This window comes from Lampris incognitus, chromosome 2 (genome assembly GCF_029633865.1).
Source record: "Lampris incognitus isolate fLamInc1 chromosome 2, fLamInc1.hap2, whole genome shotgun sequence".
NCBI lineage: Eukaryota > Metazoa > Chordata > Actinopteri > Lampriformes > Lampridae > Lampris > Lampris incognitus.
The window spans coordinates 9,529,113-9,548,831 of record NC_079212.1 but is presented as its reverse complement, the minus strand read 5'-3'; the positions used below and the strand labels follow the sequence as shown (position 1 = coordinate 9,548,831).

Here is a 19,719-nt window from a genome sequence, read left to right as displayed (position 1 = left end):
GGATAGGTTAGGGTGAGTATTAAGTGGTCTGGAACAAATATCTTAGCACAGCTTTGATCGTCCTACAAAATAAGTTAGATGTGATGCTTTTTTCAAAGTTGTAACAGCAAATTGTGATGCTAATGACACGTGTTGGTAATGACAATTTCCACTTTTTTGGAGAAAAAGTTGGCCAAGTCTCAGACTTGCTAACCCAACTTGTTAGCTAGTATACGATGTACAGTGAATAAAGTGAAATTTCTCATTTCTGAACTAAAGTGCTCAATTAGTAACTTGTTTGGTAATGACGCCTGATAAACCTCAGATCAGAACATACAAATCTTCACATTACTCACATTTGTGGACATGAAAAAGTCGCACTTCCGCCATGACTGGTCACGCGCCTCTGGCACTTCTCATCTCCATGGCAACCGCATGGCCGTTTGAAAAATCGTTATTGCTCTAAATTGTTCGGTGTGACGGTAATGACAGGGACAGCGATATTTAACTATAAAAGATGTGTAAATTGCACATATATAAATCGTGTGAATTTGAAATATGTCTTTTTAAATTATCATGAGAGAAGGCAAAGTAAAGCTCTGATGAATTTAACCATTTTTATCACTTTATTATAAGAGGGGAAGTGAAAAAAGTCTGGGTTGGGGACAAATCCAAAAAGGGGGAAATTATGACACATTTGAATTTTCAACATTGTGAAAGATAAATAGCTACCCGACGGAGATATCAATGCACTGCCTATGTTAGTATGCCTGCTGAACGACCGACACCAAAATGAACATTTTAACAATTTAATCCGTCCATTATCCCAACCACTTATCCTGCCCCGCGACCCCGAGAGCAGGATAAGTGGTTTGGATAATGGATGGATGGATGGAGAATACTGTAGCCTGCATGGATAAGTTGGTCCTTGACTGACGGGTCGGAGCTTTTAGTCGACTGGTTAACGTTGTCACTTGCGGAGCGGGAGACACAGGTTCGCGTCCCGGCCATGGCCACGGTCTCCCAGACCGCCCCCCGAATTCGCTACAATAGTGTTTTTCAGACAACTCAAAATCGCCGCTTTCCGACGCCCATAAATACCGCAACGCCTCGGCGGTAGTCACGACGCGTCTGAAACGGCGTCTGTACCCACACACGTTGGAAATAATAAACATTAATTTTAGACTATTCTGTACTGGACCGCGCTAGTCTTCTCTGCGACAGAGCAACGAACGTCGCGAAGGAAATGACGCGTCAGCACACGCGGCGGTAGTGACGTCACGCACCCCATGGACGCGTAAATTACGTGCGGCCATTTTGATCGGTCACGGTAAAATGTTTAACTTTTTTTTTTTGGTGCCGTTGATCTAAAGCTAATTTTAACGCAGATATAGGCAGCTTTAGGGGCATTCGGCGAGCGACAGGTCTACGTTTTTGTTCTTCACGAAGTTGTTAAACGCTGAAAATTCACAACGGTCAAAATGACCGCCTTGGCACATGGGACGGTTTTGTACCGCAGCACGTCCTTCTTTTCGTGAGCAGAGTGCAAATGCATTTCGGGCCACATCCGAATAAACCTCAGCGAACAGAAGATGTACAAATAAGTGTAAACGAAACAGTAAATGTACTTCCGAGACACATTGTAGCGAATTCGGGGGGGCGGGGTCTGGGAGACCGTCGCCACGCCCGGGACGCGAACCCGTGTCTCCCGCTCCGCAAGCGACAACGTTAACCAGTCGACTAAAGGGTCCGACCACGTTAGCCAAGGACCAACGTGTCTACTTATCCATGCACGCTACACTATTAACCGGCTGTGTGTTTGTACCTCAGCTGCATGGCGGTTCTAAGCAGTTGAAAAGGTGCTTGTTGAAGGATATGAAACTCATGACAACACCCATGTTATAAAACTATGTAAACCAGCGGCTCTCAATCAGAGCCTCGGGCAGCACCGGGGTTGCTGGATCTTTCTGCTTAGCAGCTATTTCATCAGTTCAGCCCTGCTCCTCTTCCTCGGCCTTCGACCAGGAGCTGCCCCCTCCCCTTTGTGTCTCCTCCAGTTTACTTTCATGTCGTTCAGTTGTATTGTATTCAACTTAGTTCTGTTTTGTTTCACTTAATTTAAATTCAGTTCAGCGGACGTCATATTTCTATAACAGTTCAGTATCTCAAGCTGTATTGTTTGATTGACGTGTTCGCTCATCGACGGCTTTTGAGTGAAGATTGCACCTGACATACTTGACACACTGACTGACCTCTGTCATTGCTATGAGAGGAAATGCAGAGTAAAGCTCCGCATCTTCTTCTTGTTTGACTTTACTGTTTAAGCTGAAGGAGAGGGTGAACTGGGAAAAAAGCGCACCTTCAATTTTCATATTAAACGCATGAACGTCAGACGTCCTCAGGGCCAAAGAAGGGGAGCTGAACTTGGACTTCTCGTCTTTTCACTGAACTTCTCTTTCTTTTGTCCACGTCCAGTATGTTTTCCTCTGGGTTAAATGTCTAGCCCTGGATGAGACCTTTCGTCCGGATGCTATGGCTTTTATCCGGTTTCTGGAATGTTGTGACTGATGTCAGTTTTCCAGGACTGTACATTTGTTAGACCTGCACTAAGTCACCGTGGATAGCAGAGGAAAACAATGAGAACGGGACCAAATTAAAATACCACAGGTATGTATTGATAGAAATGCCGCCCGTAGAATTTCCTTTTCACGTTTACAGACGAATGCATTCACAGAGTCAGATATGAGCTGATCGTCACTACACAACTACACAGCATACACTATATACATACAATATACGCTACACAACATGTAGGACAGATGCTGCACGGTGGGTTAAAGTCATGTCTGCATAACGTCTATGCATGCATGTATGTAGAAGATGTAATCAATATTTGTATGTATGCAGTAGTGATGTATGTTACGTGTGTATGGATGTGTCGATGTGCGTATAATGTTCACTGTAAGTTTTCCATCACAAGATCCCATATGATCAGTCATATCTGTGACGGCTTTATAGTAGAAATACGACCACGGAATGAAGCGGGGAACTCGACCTGAACTGAAGGATCCTCAACGTTTTACGCCGACAGAAAAACCAACTGCTGTAACTTAAAGTTCCCAGAACTTTAACCGAAGCCTCCGAGGACGTACGTTAAATGGAAATACAAAAAGGAATCTCCAGAATAAATAAAATAGCAGACTTTCAGCTTGCAAACACATCCAAATACTAAAAAAAAAAGGAGTTGGCGTGCGGCCTGTCGTGTCATTTGGCAAAAGAGATCAGAAAAGGGACGTTTTTCTGTCAGTCGTACGCTCAGATTTTTTCATTCCTCGCATTAGAGAATTTTTCAGAATTTTTTTTGTGAACTTCTGGCCTCCGACAAACCACTGCCTTTGTAAAGGTGTGGTGCCGGGTTCAGACGCTGTGTGTCTGACGAGATAAAGTTACTAAAGTGAAAATAACGCGTTGAAAATATTCATTTTCAGCCAAAAGGGCAGAATGTTTAGCAGCAGGGACGACTTCACACTTTCATAGTTGACCTTTTAAGGTCCTTCTTAAAAAAAAACTTAAAAAAAAGTTACCAGAGTTTTCAAGTCCCGTAACAAAATCTGTCAAAAACAAATGAAATCAAAAGTCCGCAGTATGACATTTGGCTGTGAAATAAAGATGTTTGTTCTCACCGTAAACCTTCGTGCAGGATCTCCTGCTGCTTGGTTCTTCCTGTTCCTCAGAAGCTGTGTGAGACACCTCAACATGAAAAAGTGCAGAAGATTCAAAGGGGGGGTTATTGCACAGGAAATATGTATTTTGCCATAACAAATAAAACTACAAGAACAGAGAGCTTAAATAGGACTTGAGACGATGACAATTTACACGCAAATCTGTTCCTGTGAATCACGTCTTGGCAGGGAATTCTGTGCTGAGCTTGTCATGTAGATGTTACTGATGCAATGCCACACATCTGCAAGATGACCCGTCTTATCATTTATCCAAACCCAGGCAACGTGTTGAGCCCGGCAAGAGCCTTAGTGTTGGACATACACAACCAGAGAAATAGCACTTCCAGCTGTCACGCTGAAACACACCCGGGATGTCAACGCTCGTTTCTTACCTTCACATGAGCAGAGAGGGATGAGAAGAGGTGGGCACGTTCAGTCTCAGACATCAACCCGGTATTTATACCTGGAAGTTAAAAAAATCCACTCGTTGTCAGAGGGCTTAAATGAGGCCACCATGAAAATAAAAATTCCACACGATGGTTTTACTGTCAACGACGTCACTTCATCACGAGCGTCGACTCCACAAGAAACTTAAGCCAAGCAAAATAAAATCTCCCATCCAGCTCTTCCAACGCATCTGTCAAAACAAGCATTTTAATCTTGCATATCGATATTTATCTCTTATTTCCATAACTCAGGTGCAGCATGTGCAGATGAACCGGAGGGCTTGCAGCACCTTTTATTCTGCACTCGTTTACAGACGAGAGAGTCCACGTACAGGTGTACGAGTAAACACCGAGATGAAGCGCGGTGCTGAATAATCTTAATGGTCTGTTGCTTTCTGAAATCTATTAAACTGTGTCTTTGTTTATATGATACAGAATTAAATCTTTTATTTTTTTTGCTCCCCAGTGACTTTCATTCCCCGTCAGTCTGCACACACACACACACACACACACACACACACACACACACATATATATATATATATATATAAAACGTTTTTTTTCCTGGAAACCATTAATGGTGTTGATAAATGTGCTCAACAAATGAGCACAAATATATATATATATATATATATATATATATATATATATATATATATATATATATATACATACACACACACACACACACACACACACATTTATATAACCTATATTTTTATACATATATATTTGCTGCCGGCCAGTTCTATGAATTAAAAAACTGGTTTCCTTTTTCCACTTAGTTACTGGTTTGGCTAGATGGATAGACTGGAGGAAACAGTTTTTCGGGTCTTCAGCGTGCAGGGACCGTTAACATCTTCAGCGTCAATGCAGTTTGTTTAGTCCAAAATTGATGTAATTGGTGTTTCTGACTGCAAGCTGCACAAAATATGTTGTACAGTCACAAATATTTTGCAAACCGTTTTGGCAGATCTTTTCATCATATTAATTTCAAATGAAATGCAGAACAATTTCATCTAAATAACCCTGTTAGAAGGACCCTGCAGAGGGATACTGGGCAGCTTCCAGTCTTCCGCCATCTGGGTTTGGGACTTTGAAAATTTGGGAATTTTTTCCCCTTTTCCAGTTTCGCAATCGCTCGTTGATGTTGTATATAACAGTAAGATGTGTTCGGTATTCTCACAAGTTTTCTTCACAAATCCGGCTGAATTTGTCAAACTCGGTGTCCTCGCATCCATTGACGGCTCCCAGTCGCCTCAGCAGCGAGTCTCACGACCCAGAAGATGGATGACAGATAAGGAACCTGCAAGATGAAGCAAACAATTCAGTTGTCATTTCATCACAGCAACTCTGACAGCACGTCTTCTGGCTCTCTATAAATGCAGACTACTTTTAGACCAAACTGATTCATCATTACATAATCACATATGACCCAAACACCCTCAATCGTCTACAAAGCAAGTCCAAATGTATGGTATTTTTTATCATTATCATTATTATGTGTGGTTATTAAATTGAAAAAATGTCTGTCTAAAACCAGGCTAAGTTTAGCCTAGACATGCCTTTTAGGCAGAAAGCAGGCTAAAAACTGCAACTGTTGTTTTAGTCGGTGCTAAGACGTAGATGTTTTGCTGGGCCGTGTTTAGCCAGACACATGCTGCACTAGACGAGAGATAACGTGTGGCTGCCATGTTGAAATTGGGTCTAGAAGGAGCTTTCAGTCAACCATGGATGGTGTAAAAAGCTAATGTAAATACATCCCATCCTGTAGCATAAATATGGAACATGATCCTGCAGGACCGCATCTCAGATGAGCAATTCTGGTGAGGGTGAAGTTTCTTACTCTTTCCCAAACAGTTCCTTCCCTCAAGGTCTTCATCCATATTGTTCAACCATACCGCTCAAATCTACAGTGACTTCTGCCCTTCTGGTGAAATGTCCCATGGCAGACTGGTCTTTGGGCTCATGCTCATCTTCCCAGTTGGATATCGCACTCTAAAAAGCTTCTGGGTGGCTGAGATTTTTTTTTTTTCCCCAAAGGAAGACTTCTTTGCTCTTGCAAACTCTTTACACCCTGGAGATCATTTCCCAAGATCCAAAGATCTTTTTCTCTTTCCAGTCTGTCTCTTATTTCTTTGGTCTTTATGGCACAGTCTCTTCTCCAGCATGCGCCGTTTTCTACACCGCCCCACATCAAGGCCTGTTTTTTTTTTTGATCCAGTTCTCATCCAGTCCATTAAAATGTCAACAGGTGAACTTCAGCCAGGTTGCAGAGCCATCTCAAGGGACAGTCCAACAAATTTGGGAGCACCCGATCTCCATTTGGACCCGCGGATCCAAATGGAGATTAGGTGCGTGGATATATCACCACTTCGGTCCTCATTGCATCCATTTAGGATTTCCGTTAATAGCACGAAAGTCAGAAAAAGACAATAGATTTGAAAGCCTCCTAAAAAACAAAAGGTGGGTTTTTTGTGTGTGTGTGTGTGTGTGTGCCACACTGAATACCTCCGCCGTTTCCTTTACAGCCAAACTTAGAAATCCCACCCCCAAACTTGTGTTGTACTTTTCATATTGACATTCACAGACAATTTAACCCTAACCTTCCAACAGAGGAAGAGTCTTCAAAAAAAAAAGAAAAAAAAGCCAACGTTAAAGCATGAACTTGTGAAAGTTAACACTTCTGAACACGCATAATGCTGCGTGTATTGGAAATAGTGTGGGAACTTTGCATGTTGGTGCACAGTACAGCTCTGCGAAAGGTTTGAGACAACAGTCAGACGTTTCCGTTTGTCTCACGGGGATATTGAAAAATCAGCTAGAAGACAAGTGCGATAGGTGAAAGGCAGAGACCGGACTGTGTGTTTCCTGGCAAATCTACGCCAACAAATACCTTCTAATGCAGTGGTTCTCAACCTTTTTGGGGTCCTGGACCCCCTGCGTATTTTTGATCTACCCTGAGGACCCCTCCACCTGATCTTGGGGGAGGGGGGTTGCAATTTGATAGAAACAGTAGAAACTGCATTTTAAATTGCATTATAGCATTTATTCACTCTTTGGGGCAAAAATAAGAGCTTTCAGTTGTAACTTAGATATAGTTAACAAAACAGAATTCTGATGCAGTAACTTTCAGATATATGTAACAAAACAGAATATGTATTCAGTAACTTTCAGATATATGTAACAAAAAAGAATATGTATTCAGTAACTTTCAGATATATGTAACAAAACAGAATTCTTATGCAGTAACTTTTAACAATGCAAACGGGAGCGAGATCTCTTATTAAAATACAATAAATTACACTTGTGAAACAGATGTAATTAGAGAAAAAGGTCCTGTTGCCCTTTATAGTTTAGGTAGATAAAGGTCTCAGTCACATCTGAGTAAAATAATCCTATTTCTATAATTGTCATAGGATCTTTTTTTAAAAAGATATTTTATTTTCACGGACCCCTTGCAATTACACCACGGACCACTAGGGGTCCGCGGACCCCCGGTTGAGAAACACCGCTCTAACGAACGCTGCCGCAGTTACACCGAGGCCGCTCTAAAGCAGCCGCGTCACCCCGCCGCCATCTTGGAAACGCTGCTGAGCTTGTTGACGAGCACGACTAAAATCCGGTCTTTTACAATGGGGAGTCGTCTACACAGCTCAAGATCTGAGACACATATAACCGTCGGTATTTCATATTCTGTAATACTGGTAAACTGTACACAACTTTTGAGTATTAAAGTTTGATCGGAAGGGCGCCGTTCTCGCAGAAAAAAAAAGTTTTTTTCCACTACCAACAACTGTACGCATGCGCCAAGTTAAATAGCAGACCTGTGGCTGTGCGATTGGTAGATTTTGTCTGCGGCGGCGAAAGAAGTTGGCTTTGATTGGTCAGTTTCGCCGACAGCATGACGTCACACGGCCTTACTTAGTCAGCGCCGCCATCTTGTATTATGTACGTTTTATGTACGTTGTCTCAACGCGCATTGTATCATGTACACTGTCTTGTTGAATAAAGTTATATTGGAGAAAAAAAAAACAACCCCCTCTTTAGCGTCTCAAATTGTCCCATTGCAACCTGACATTGTGAATTATCGCCACTATGATTTAAACGGCTTCTGTTTACATTTTTAGGACTTGTTGACGAGTCTTTATGAAAATTACACCCGAAATTAAAGCGTGCCGCGCTCTCAGCAAGACGTGATTCATTCTGGGAGTCATATTGAGTCCATGATTCACTTCTTTCCAGAGAGATGTGTGTGTGATGTGAGCTCTTAGTAAGCTAATTTAAGCTGCGAGTGGGGGTGAGCTTTTTTGCAAAATGAAAATTCAGCCAGCCACACGCAAGTCCCACAGCTCTGTAGATGCAGACTTTTGGCATTTGGTCACATGTAGTTTTTACAGGCCAACATTTTCTTTAAACACTCAGCGGCGTTTAGAGGAATCTGACACACACACACACACAATTGCCTTAAAACTGGTTTAAAATGTTATTTTAAACCAATTTAAAATGTTATTTTGGTCCTGCGTGTATAAGGTCTGCTCTGAAGAAGAAAAAAAAACATTCATCATCTGTGGATGAAAATATCTGCACAGATTCTTATCAATATGTGTTTTAAATGCATCTGTGTCAGACAAGGCATTGAAACTGAGAAGTAGACGTACGGCAGGTCGGTTGATTTAAACAGATAATTTTTCAAAATGCATTTGGAGATGAGCAGATGTGACTGCTCCCCTTGCTCAATGAAGGTGGTTTTGCTAACCAAAATTGAAATTTAGTTTGCAAATTAGGCTTCCCTCCAAAGTGCTATATTTCGATTTTCTACACACTTGGATTATAGACACCCCGTTCCTTCTTTACAAAAGAAAGATCTGTTGTTTTATATCAACATTCAGTATCACATTTATTAAATCTATCCTCATTTAACTTATCGTCATGGAATCAATTCGTCATTATGTTAGATATTCAGTAAAGTGTGTGGTGTGTAACACTTCTCAGAAAATTGATTACCTCCATGTTTTACTTCTACATCCATTCCCATTTCTTTGAGGGAAGTCAAAAAACGTTTCCAAATAATGAAAGCATGATTTTCTTTAAGTCTGTGAGACAACACGTCTCCTTTTCCCTGTTCTGATGAGCCGCTGTGCTGCAGGCCCAGCGGCCCCTGCACAGCCGCTAGCAGACAGACGTGTGTGCAGAGGAGGCATTCAATAAGGCGGTCCGCGAGGCAGGGGAAGCCCACATGAGGTGCAGCTCTGCATGACATTTTCTGACAGGTGTGAACATTTTGTTCTGAGGTTATTTTCATGCTGTCAAAGGTCATCTGTCATCTGTCTGACAAAAGCAATGCAACGCTCAGCGGAAGCCGAGCCTTTTCGAATCTCAATTTCCTTCAGAGAACCTTTGCAATTATTAGGTAACGGCTGCTTTCCTCGACTTGATCTGATGGTCACTGTTTGGCTTTGTTTTTACTCTTTAACCTTTGCGGGGGGGGGGTTCCCACACCAGCAGCCGCTGTCTGCAGGTGTCTGGCAACACTTTCGAAGGGACTGAATCCAGCAAACGAACTCGTCTTAACCTATTTTAAAAAGTCAATGTAAGTACACACTGATAACCCGCATGAAAATCTCTCCAATAAAACATGATGCATGTGTCTAAAAGAGCAGTCTGAACAAGAGGAGAAGCTCTGGATTCACCTGGTAACACATTGTGTCTTCCCTCAGACAAGTGGCAGTGCAAGACTGATAAGCAACACACAGCTGCTAGTTGTGTTCAAGCTATGTTAGTATTTAGATGAATATCTCATTTCATTGCTGTTGTTCTCTACACTACAGCTCAATACATACTTCTTCTTCTTCTACACCATCAGTGTTGTTTGCTTTGAATTCAAAGGTCAAACTGGCACTTTCATGGTTCTTTAGCTTCAGAAATAAATCTCAGCGCCCTGACCAGACTTTATCCGAGATAACAAAAGGCTTTTGTACCAACCGATCTCCCATTTGTTCCCGTGTTTCATTCAATGTTTGTTTAATGTAAGTTGCGTTTGTAATTGTTTTATCCATGGTGAGTTTTCTGACTTGTTTTTGCTTTCTCTCAGGTGTTTTTGTGATGTGAATCTATTTGGGGAGAAATCAACGCGTCTGTCAGACCAACGTGGTCTCTACATGAGGCTTTCCTTTTTCTAAGACACGAAACACAAATTGGCCGATAAACTTCAGAAGCGGAAAAGACTCCTTTTAATTTGACAGAGCAACTCCCTTTGACTTTATCAAACATGAAAACTGTAATTCACAATTCACCACATCTTGGAGACGGGGTTTGGTTTGGAGGAAAACCCCTCGTTGGCTCAGATTTAAGTGTTTTATTCGGGAAGGTTATCTAGATTAAGTTAACCAGATAAGCAAAACTGAAATCAAAAACTCAAAAGGAACCATGAGACTTTATCTGAAGTAAAAGTGTAGATAAAGAAAATGCCTGTGGTGAAAGGAAAGGGGCCCAACATGGCCGAGCAAACGGGCAAAAAGTGATGAAGACATACTCAGGACAGTTGTGAGGATGGTCCGCAGTGTGAGGTTATGATGTCACAGCTGGTATGTGGTGGACCAATTTGGGGCTCAGGACACCACAGGTGGGTCGCAGAGTAAGGTTGCAGGGTCTCCGGATGTCCATAATAACCTCCTCGTATTTGGAGACAGAGGAAAAAAAGTACACATTGATTTTCTTTTTTCTGTAATCAGAAATCTGCTTTTTAGATACAAAAGAAAGAAAAGAAAAATGCCTTTTTGTACATTTGAGGCAATGCAAATAATGCAATGATTAATTCCAAAATATCAGTAAAATGATATTTAATGTTGACATGTCTGTTTTACTTGATGACTAGCCTGTCAACACCGAAGACTGACAAGCGGAACACCAGTTAATGCTTTAAATCATCCATTACATAGTCATAACCGAGTGTTATATGAGTACAACAGGTCTAATGGAACGATGATGAATGGTAATTACTGAGTAATCTATGAATAAAACAGAGGATTTTCTATATTGTCATTATAATGTGATGTTAAATATAATCTACATCAAACGCCGTACGGGATAAATTCACACATCTAACAAACACAAGCGTTTTGAATCGCAGGGATAAACAGTAATAATATGTTTAAACGGGAATATAAGGTGAATATTGAATGTGGTGCTGTCTTTACTGTGGTTGTTACTCAGCAGGCCGTTCAGTATTAATGAGACAGTCATCGGCATACAGCAGTCAATGGACAAATGGCCAAACTCCTCCTTTTAAGGTATGTAATCAAACTGAAACAGAAATAAGCGCACACACAAACACACAGCTCATTCTTCACTTCCAGTGAAATCCAACACACACACACACACAGCTCATTCTTCACTTCCAGTGAAATCCAACACACACACACAGCTCATTCTTCACTTCCAGTGAAATCCAGCTTGTCTGCCGTTCGTCTCTTCGAGTGAAACAAAGTGAACTTTACCGACAGAAACTCCAGAGGAAGACTCTGCTCTTTTACAGCCTGCATCTTAGTTTTTTTTCCATCATACATATCAGTTATGATACCATTTTACTCTCCAGCTTCATTTTGGACATTTTGGATATGGGACTCAGCTTTATGACAGTGTCTTTAAAGTTGGCTTCACCCCAGATTGTGCAGTTAGCGTGTCATAGTCTAATGTATTGATTCTGTGTTTAGGTTTTAGATCCACCTCTGGATACGGTCCATGTTAGCATGTCCCTGTCAGCTGAATGTTTCCTATCAATGTTAATACGTAGCCTATTTGACACATGTAATACTTCATACATGTGGACGCCTTTGAGCCGCAGAATTTTACTCTCATAAAACTATTCATTTTGTCTTTTGCAAATGACACGTAAGATACCGAGCATTCCCTAAACTTTTACTTGATATTGTACATTGCTGTGTGTTGGTTGGTGGTGTCGACGGTTTTAACACAGAATTTTATTGCTCTGACTTTACTAAATGTTTTTTTTTGTTTTTAAAAAGTAATAACAAAAAACAACCAAACAAATAAATAACAACAACAACAATAATAGTAATAGTAATGGATTACATTTATATAGCGCTTTTCTAGATGCCCAAAGCGCTTCACATTGAAGGGGAAAACTCACTTCAGCCACCATCAATGTGCAGCACCACCTGGGTGATGCACAGCAGCCATTTTGCACCAGAACGCTCGCCACACATCAGCTTGAGCTGGAGAGGGAGGAATCATTGAGTCAATTACAAATAAATGAAAAGCTAAATGATCAGATATATATATATGATTCTTTGTGTAAAAAAAACATTAGCAGCTGATGAGTGCAAGACGCACGAAACAGGCCTGTACTGCTATGCATTAAAATCTTTTTTCCTGTATCCGTGTTGATATATATATATATATATATATATATATATATATATATATATATATATATATATATATACGCACACACACATAAATAAATAGATAGATAAAAAGTTACATTTTATTGAGGTTACATCAAAAAAGGCAAGTCTGCTGTTTTCTGCCCATTTGGTTTTGAAGCATTTAGGGCAGTTGATCCGGATCCCCACTGGTTATGAAAATGAGGAAGAGGAATATGATGTGAGGAAGAGGAGTGATGATCTGAGAGACAGGAGTGATGATGTGAGGGAGAAAGAAGAAATTTGCTTTATTTTGTTGTTGTACCTTACAACGATTTGTATTCTTACAATGAGTTTGTCTTCTGCATTTAACCCATCCCTATTGTATAGGAGCAGTGGGCAGCACCCGAGGACCAACTCAAGTTCTTTTCCACAGACAGGAGTATCAACCCTAACATGCATGTCTTTTTGATGGTGGGAGGAAACCAGAGCATCTGGAGGAAACCCAGGCAGACACAAGGAGAACATGCAAACTCCACACAGAAAGGACCTGGGATGGCCTGGGGTTCGAACCCAGGACCTTCTTGCTGTGAAGCAACAGGGCTAAACACTGGGCCACAGAGGAGTGATGATGTGAGGAAGAGGAGTGACGATGTGAGGTAGAGGAGTGATGATGTGAGGAAAAGGAGTGACACTGTGAGGAAGAGGAGTGATGATGTGAGGAAGAGGAGTGATGATGTGAGGAAGAGGAGTGATGATGTGAGGAAGAGGAGTGATGATGTGAGGGAGAGGTTAAGAAAACATCTTGAAGTATGTGGAACCATGTGTCAAAACAGTTTTCAGAGGTCTCTAAGGATTTTGTCGATGTTTTATAATTAAAATAATGATGATTTATTTCAAACACGTAAATAAGCAGGATATAACATACAGATAAGCCATGACCAATAATCTGAAGTGATCAATAAATTCACACATCAAACTGAACAAATCTCCATTTACATCAGATTTGTTACATGTTGGAAAAAGAGTAGGAGGAAGTATACACTTATTTTTTCCTACGCCTTCTCACATACTCTTTTTAAGCTAATTCACTACTATACATTACAACCTCACTTCCCACCGTACTGTATAGCTCATATTCAGTGCAAGTTGTGCTGCGCAACACAAACTCACCTACTGTGAAGAATAAGAGAAAGAAAAACAAACCCTAACGTCATGTACCTAGAATAAACAGATCTCAATAAAACCCAAATATCCACTCAGTGTCATAGAAAGAAAAATGAAGAAATTTTTTTTTAATGAGAAATGTTCAGAGATAAATAAAACTCAAACAGTTAACACAACTCTTCATTGTCCCTGTATCTCTTGATAATCAGTCCTTTGTACTTCTTATTCCTCTTCTCTAACTGAGAATATTTTTTGTATATTACTCGGTAGCAGGTTGTTTCTTGCTGTGAACATTATTTGTGCTGTGTTAAGTTCTACTAAATCCCTGAACTTCAAGGCACTTGACTTTAAAAACAGCTTGTTGGTGTGTTGACGATATCCTACATTATTAACTATCCTTATGGCTCTTTTTTTGCAGTATAGATAATGTTTGTGGGTTGGTGTTGTAGCTGTTACCCCATACCTCCACACAGTAGATCAGATATGGTAAAATAAATGAACAATACAGTGTAATGATTTATGATCCAGAATGTGACTTGATTTCCTCATGACTGCCATGCTCCTTGCCAGCTTTGCTCACATATGTTATGTGAGGTTTCCAACAGATTTTGTGGTCTAGTATCACACCTAGGAATTTATTTTAATGTACTCTTTCTAGTTGGACATTGTCTATCACTACTTTTACTTTGGTGTTTATTTTATTATTTCCAAACAACATTAACTTTGTTTCGTCCAGATTTAAGAATAATTTGTTTTTGTCAAACCACAGTTTTAACTTTTTCCATTTCTATCGTGGTCCACTCCAAAAGCTGCTGTAAATTCTAAGCAGAATAAAATATATTCGTGTCATCGGCAAATAAAACAAATTTCAATATTTTTGATATGTTGCGTATATCAATTAAGTACAAAATGAACGGGTTTGGACCTAAAACCGACCCCTGGGGTACACCACAAGTAATATCCATGCATGACGATTTATGTTCACCTATCTTTACAAACTGCTGCCAGTTACTTAAATAGCTTTTTTCCACCCCTCTGATACCATACCTTTCCAATTTATCTATTAATCTACTGTGATCAATAGTGTCAAAACCTTTTTTTCAATCTATAAATATCTCCCACAGCAAACTTTTTTTGGTCTATGCAATTAGTTATTTCGTCAATTAATTCAATGAGCGCCAGAGATGTGGCTCTGTTCGGTCGAAACCCGTACTGGCTACCGGCCAGCAGATTGTGCTTCTCAATGAATTTGTCTAGTCTAGCAGCAAATAGTTTTTCTAGTATTTTGGAGAAAATGTGACAATAATGAAATTGGTCTGTAGTTAGTAAATTGGTGTCTATCGCCAGTTTTATATAAGGGTATGACTTCTGCTGTTTTCATTTTGCTTGGAACTTTACCAGATTGAAAGGACGTGTTATAGATGTGGGTTAGTGGTTTTGCAATACCTTCTGTAGCACCCCTAGCCTTAATAAGGACAAGTTGTAGATGTGAGTTAGTGGTTTGGCAATACATTCGATTACTTTCTTAACTATTGTCATATCAGTATCATTCCAGTCAGTATTTTTTTTTCATTTTTCTTCACAGTGTCCATGATTTCCTTCTCTTGTACCGCTCTAAGAAAAATGGAACTTGGATTTCCGTCCCCATAATCACATAATCATATTCACTATCATTCCCCCTCCGTGATTGTTTGTGTCATTGATTTTTTTTTTCTGCCAGTTTTGGGCCCACATTTACAAAATTACAAACCTTCAGGCTTTAACCAGAGAAGAACACAACATGGGTTGAAGTATTTCACCTTTTCTGCATCTTGAGTAGAAAAACAGATGTCAGTTTGAAAATGTACCACACTGCACATTTTATCATGTGTTCATTTCGTGACTAACCTGTATAATATAACCTCAACATGGTGACATGACACCAACTGTTTCCTGTCTTCCTGCCTTAAAATTTCTACCATCAGTGACTATGACGTCAGAATGACACCAGGCCACTTTTAAAAGGTTTTAACCCACGTCTGCCTTGATTAAGGCCCACGTCAGTGAGGTTAGCATGAGGTGTGTGTGGGCCTGTATACACGTGATGCCTCAGCCCGCCTCGGTCTGACATGTGGAAATGACTGAAGAGCATCCCAGCGGTGGAGAAGTACCGTATATACAAGACATAAAACTCGATCAGAGTCCTGTATAACTGCTCGCCCTAACCATTATCTGATCTACATTTGCATATGTTTCCAAAAAGCATTTATCTATTACATTATCAATACTGTTCTGTGTATATATATATCGACATTAGTTGAGCACTCACAACACCATTGACGGTTTCGGAAAAACGCTACATATATATATATATATATATATATATATATGTGTGTGTGTGTGTGTGTGTGTGTGTGTGTAGAGGCCCAGAGCCGGGTGTGTGTACGTGTGCAATATTGCAATATTAATAATAATAATAATAATAATAATAATAATAAACTATTTGTATAGCACCTTTCATACATAAAATGCAGCTCAAAGTGCTTTACATTAAAAACAAGGGAAACAATAAAACTCAACAACACAGATAAAATAAGTTAAAAGTAATAAAACGCAGACCTAGGCAAAAAACATAAAACAAGGCAAGAAATAAAACCACAGTACAAGATAAAAAAAATAAGAGTAAAAGAAATATCAAATGGAATTAATTAAAAGCGAGAGCAAAAAAAAAAAAGGGTCTTGAGCTGATTCTTAAAACTATCTATGTACGTTGCTTCTCTTATTTGTCGGGGGAGTCTATTCCAAGCCGTCGGTGTATAAAAACAAAATGCCGCTTCGCCATACTTTTTGTAGTTCATTCTGGGGACACTGAGCAGGCCGGCACCAGAGGAGATAAGAGAGCGGCTCGCAACATAATCAGATAAGCAGTCAGATAGGTATGAGGGCGCTAAACCATGTAGAGCTTTAAACACAAGTGAAGGAATTTTAAAATCAATCCTCAATGCTACAGGAAGCCAGTGTAAAGATGCTAAAACTGGGGTAATGTGAGCTCTCATCCTGGTTTTTGTTACGACCCTTGCTGCCGCGTTCTGCACTAGTTGCAGCCTATCGATACTTTTTTTGGGTAAACCAGTAAGAAGTGCATTGCAATAGTCTAGACGCGAAGAGATAAAAGCATGCGTCACCTTTTTGCCGTCTTCCAGGGAGAGGTACGGGCTAATTCTAGCAATGTTTTGTAGGCGAAAAAAGGCACCCTTTGTAACACTGTTGATATGTGATTTAAAATCCAACTCAGAGCCAATGATGACACCCAGGTTTTTTACTACAGTCTTATTCTGTACAGCCAGACTTCCCATTCTACTTGATATCATTCCTCTCCGTGCATTAGTGCCTGTAATGAGAATTTCTGTCTTGTCTTCGTTCAATTCGAGAAAGTTTTCACTCATGCATTGTTTAATACTAGACAGAAAATTCATCAAGGAATTGAGAGCATTGGGGTCTTCTGGCATTACAGATAAATATAACTGAGTATCATCAGCATAAAAATGGAAATTCACTCCATGATCACAGATCATTTTCCCAAGCGGCAGCATGTACAGGCAGAACAATAAAGGGCCAAGAAACCTTCAACCCAACCCTCTTTAATCCAACCCTCTGGAAGCTGTGTGTGGTAGTGTGGGATCATTGACACTATTCTCTGAGTCCTGCCATCCTTTATCGTCCCTGTTTAAACTCCTTTAGCCACCATCTTCCTCCTGTCTGATGCTGGTCCATGTCAGCCAAACTCTGATAAATTCCTCATATGTGGAAACACACTCGGTACGCGAGTCTGACTCATTGAAAACGTGTTGACAACTATTTTCACTTTAAGACTATCCGTTGCCTGTGTGCTGACACGGCACAGCTCAAACGGTGCACAGCGAGGGTCAAAATCTATCATAGAAGTTGGACCACTTTGTCTTCTCCATGGCTGTAAAACAGACAATATTTTCTCTGTTCGGACAAATATCTTGTGTTATCATATCGGCGCAACGTATCGGGGGTCATTTTGGTATCTGCCCCGATACCGATAAACACATTTTTTAAGCAGTTATTGGCTGGTACTAACAACAGGGCGAGGCCCCTACACTGGACACGTTTAAAAGCAGGTTAAAAACCTTACTTTTTAAAACACCCTACAGCTAAGTTCTTAGTTTGTGTGTGCGACTGTGTTTTATTTATTTTGCTATTTTTATACATTCTGCTCTGATTGTTGTTACTTTTAATTAATCGGTGTTTATGGCACTGTTATTTATTCTACTCACTCAGTTTTAAACTTGTCTGTACTTTTATAAAATTTGTCTGTACGTTTTTGCGAGGGAGGAGATTTTATTGTTTTATTGTGTGAAGCACTTTATGTTACATTGTTTGTATGAAAAGAGCTATACCAATGAAGTCTGATTGACTGATTGATTGAATAAGCTGAGCAATACATCGTGCATCCCAAGTCTACGTATAAACATGGCTATGAGAGAGTCCAAGTCACCCGACTCAAAGACTTTTCTGCTGCCTTCTTCACATCTACTCCTGTATTTTCACCATGTGTGTCTGGTGTGTGGCGTGTGTCTGTGTGAGAGTCCTTTAACGGCCAAACTAAAACACTTGGGGCCTTGATTCTTTTTGGAGGTTATTGGGGATGATCAGGGGCACCTATAAAAAAATAGCAGAAAATTAAAATTATGCATAATTAATTATGCATAAATATGCAAAATATGCATTTCTCTAAAAATGGCTAAAATCCACTTTTCTCGGCATTTCAGATGATTCTGAGCATCTTTGATTTTCTCACCTATACAATTTTTTTTTCTGGGACACCCGTCTAAATCTCCCTCCTCTTCATTCTGCCAGCTAACCGCCTTCCCCCTGCCCTTAAACCCCCCCCCCCCGACTCCAACTCCCCCCCCCCAAATGCTCAGAGTCATCTGAAATGCCGAGAAAAGTGGTTTTTAGCCATTTTTAGAAAATGCATATTTTGCATAATTCTGCATAATTATTACAATTATTTTAATTTTCTGCTATTTTTCTGGTCCTCTCTGGAACAATACCTACCACCTCCAAAAAAAATGAGGCTCATAAGTGCATTTTTGCAAAAATGCATTTATTTTGCATAATGCCAAAACATTTGTCCCAGAAATTTTTTTTTATATAGGTGAAAAAATCAAAGATGCTCAGAATCATCTGAAATGCCGAGAAAAGTGGTTTTTAGCCATTTTTAGAAAAATACATATTTTGCACATTTATGCATAATTATGCATAATTTTAATTTTCTGGGATTTTTCCCCTTACTCTCTGAGACAATACCTACCACCTCCACAAAGAATTGGGATCATAAGTGCTTTAGTTTTCGGTCCCGCTATCTACACTAACACACACACACACACACATTACGAAAATATGGGAGTTGACAAATCCACACCAACCTTTCGGTTGTAATTCAAACCACCCGTGTTAAAAATGTGCCCAGAAATAGCATGAAGGCCTCTCTTTATGTATACTTAAAAGTATACTGCTAGTACATATACTTGAACTTTACTTGAAATTTAAAGTTTACCTCTATAAAATAAACTTCCAAGTATTCTGTTTTTTGGTGGGACCTCCCCACCAGAAAATAGTCCCCGCAGGGGCCTCGCCACTAGAAGATAGTCCCTGCAGGGGCCTCGCCACTAGAAAATAGTCCCTGCAGGGACCTCGCCACTAGAAGATAGTCCCTGCAGGGACCTCGCCACTAGAAAATAGTCCCTGCAGGGGCCTCGCCACTAGAAAATAGTCCCTGCAGGGACCTCGCCACCAGAAAATAGTCCCTGCAGGGGCCTCGCCACTAGAAAATAGTCCCTGCAGGGGCCTCGCCACCAGAAGATAGTCCCTGCAGGGGCCTCGCCACTAGAAAATAGTCCCTGCACCAGAAAATAGTCCCTGCAGGGGCCTCGCCACTAGAAAATAGTCCCTGCACCAGAAAATAGTCCCTGCAGGGGCCTCGCCACTAGAAAATAGTCCCTGCAG

The 19,719-nt window shown here is 40.4% G+C and overlaps 1 protein-coding gene across 1 annotated transcript in view; it reads right to left on the bottom strand.

Moving 5' to 3' along the window:
• Window positions 1-3,673, bottom strand: part of foxp3b (forkhead box P3b) — a 31,163-nt gene extending 27,490 nt beyond the window's left edge. Inside the window, exon 1 of the mRNA XM_056275172.1 lies at window positions 3,663-3,673. The gene's annotated coding sequence lies outside the window, so the exon portion shown is untranslated. The remainder of the gene's footprint in view (window positions 1-3,662) is intronic.
• Between the last annotated feature and the right edge of the window lie 16,046 nt (window positions 3,674-19,719).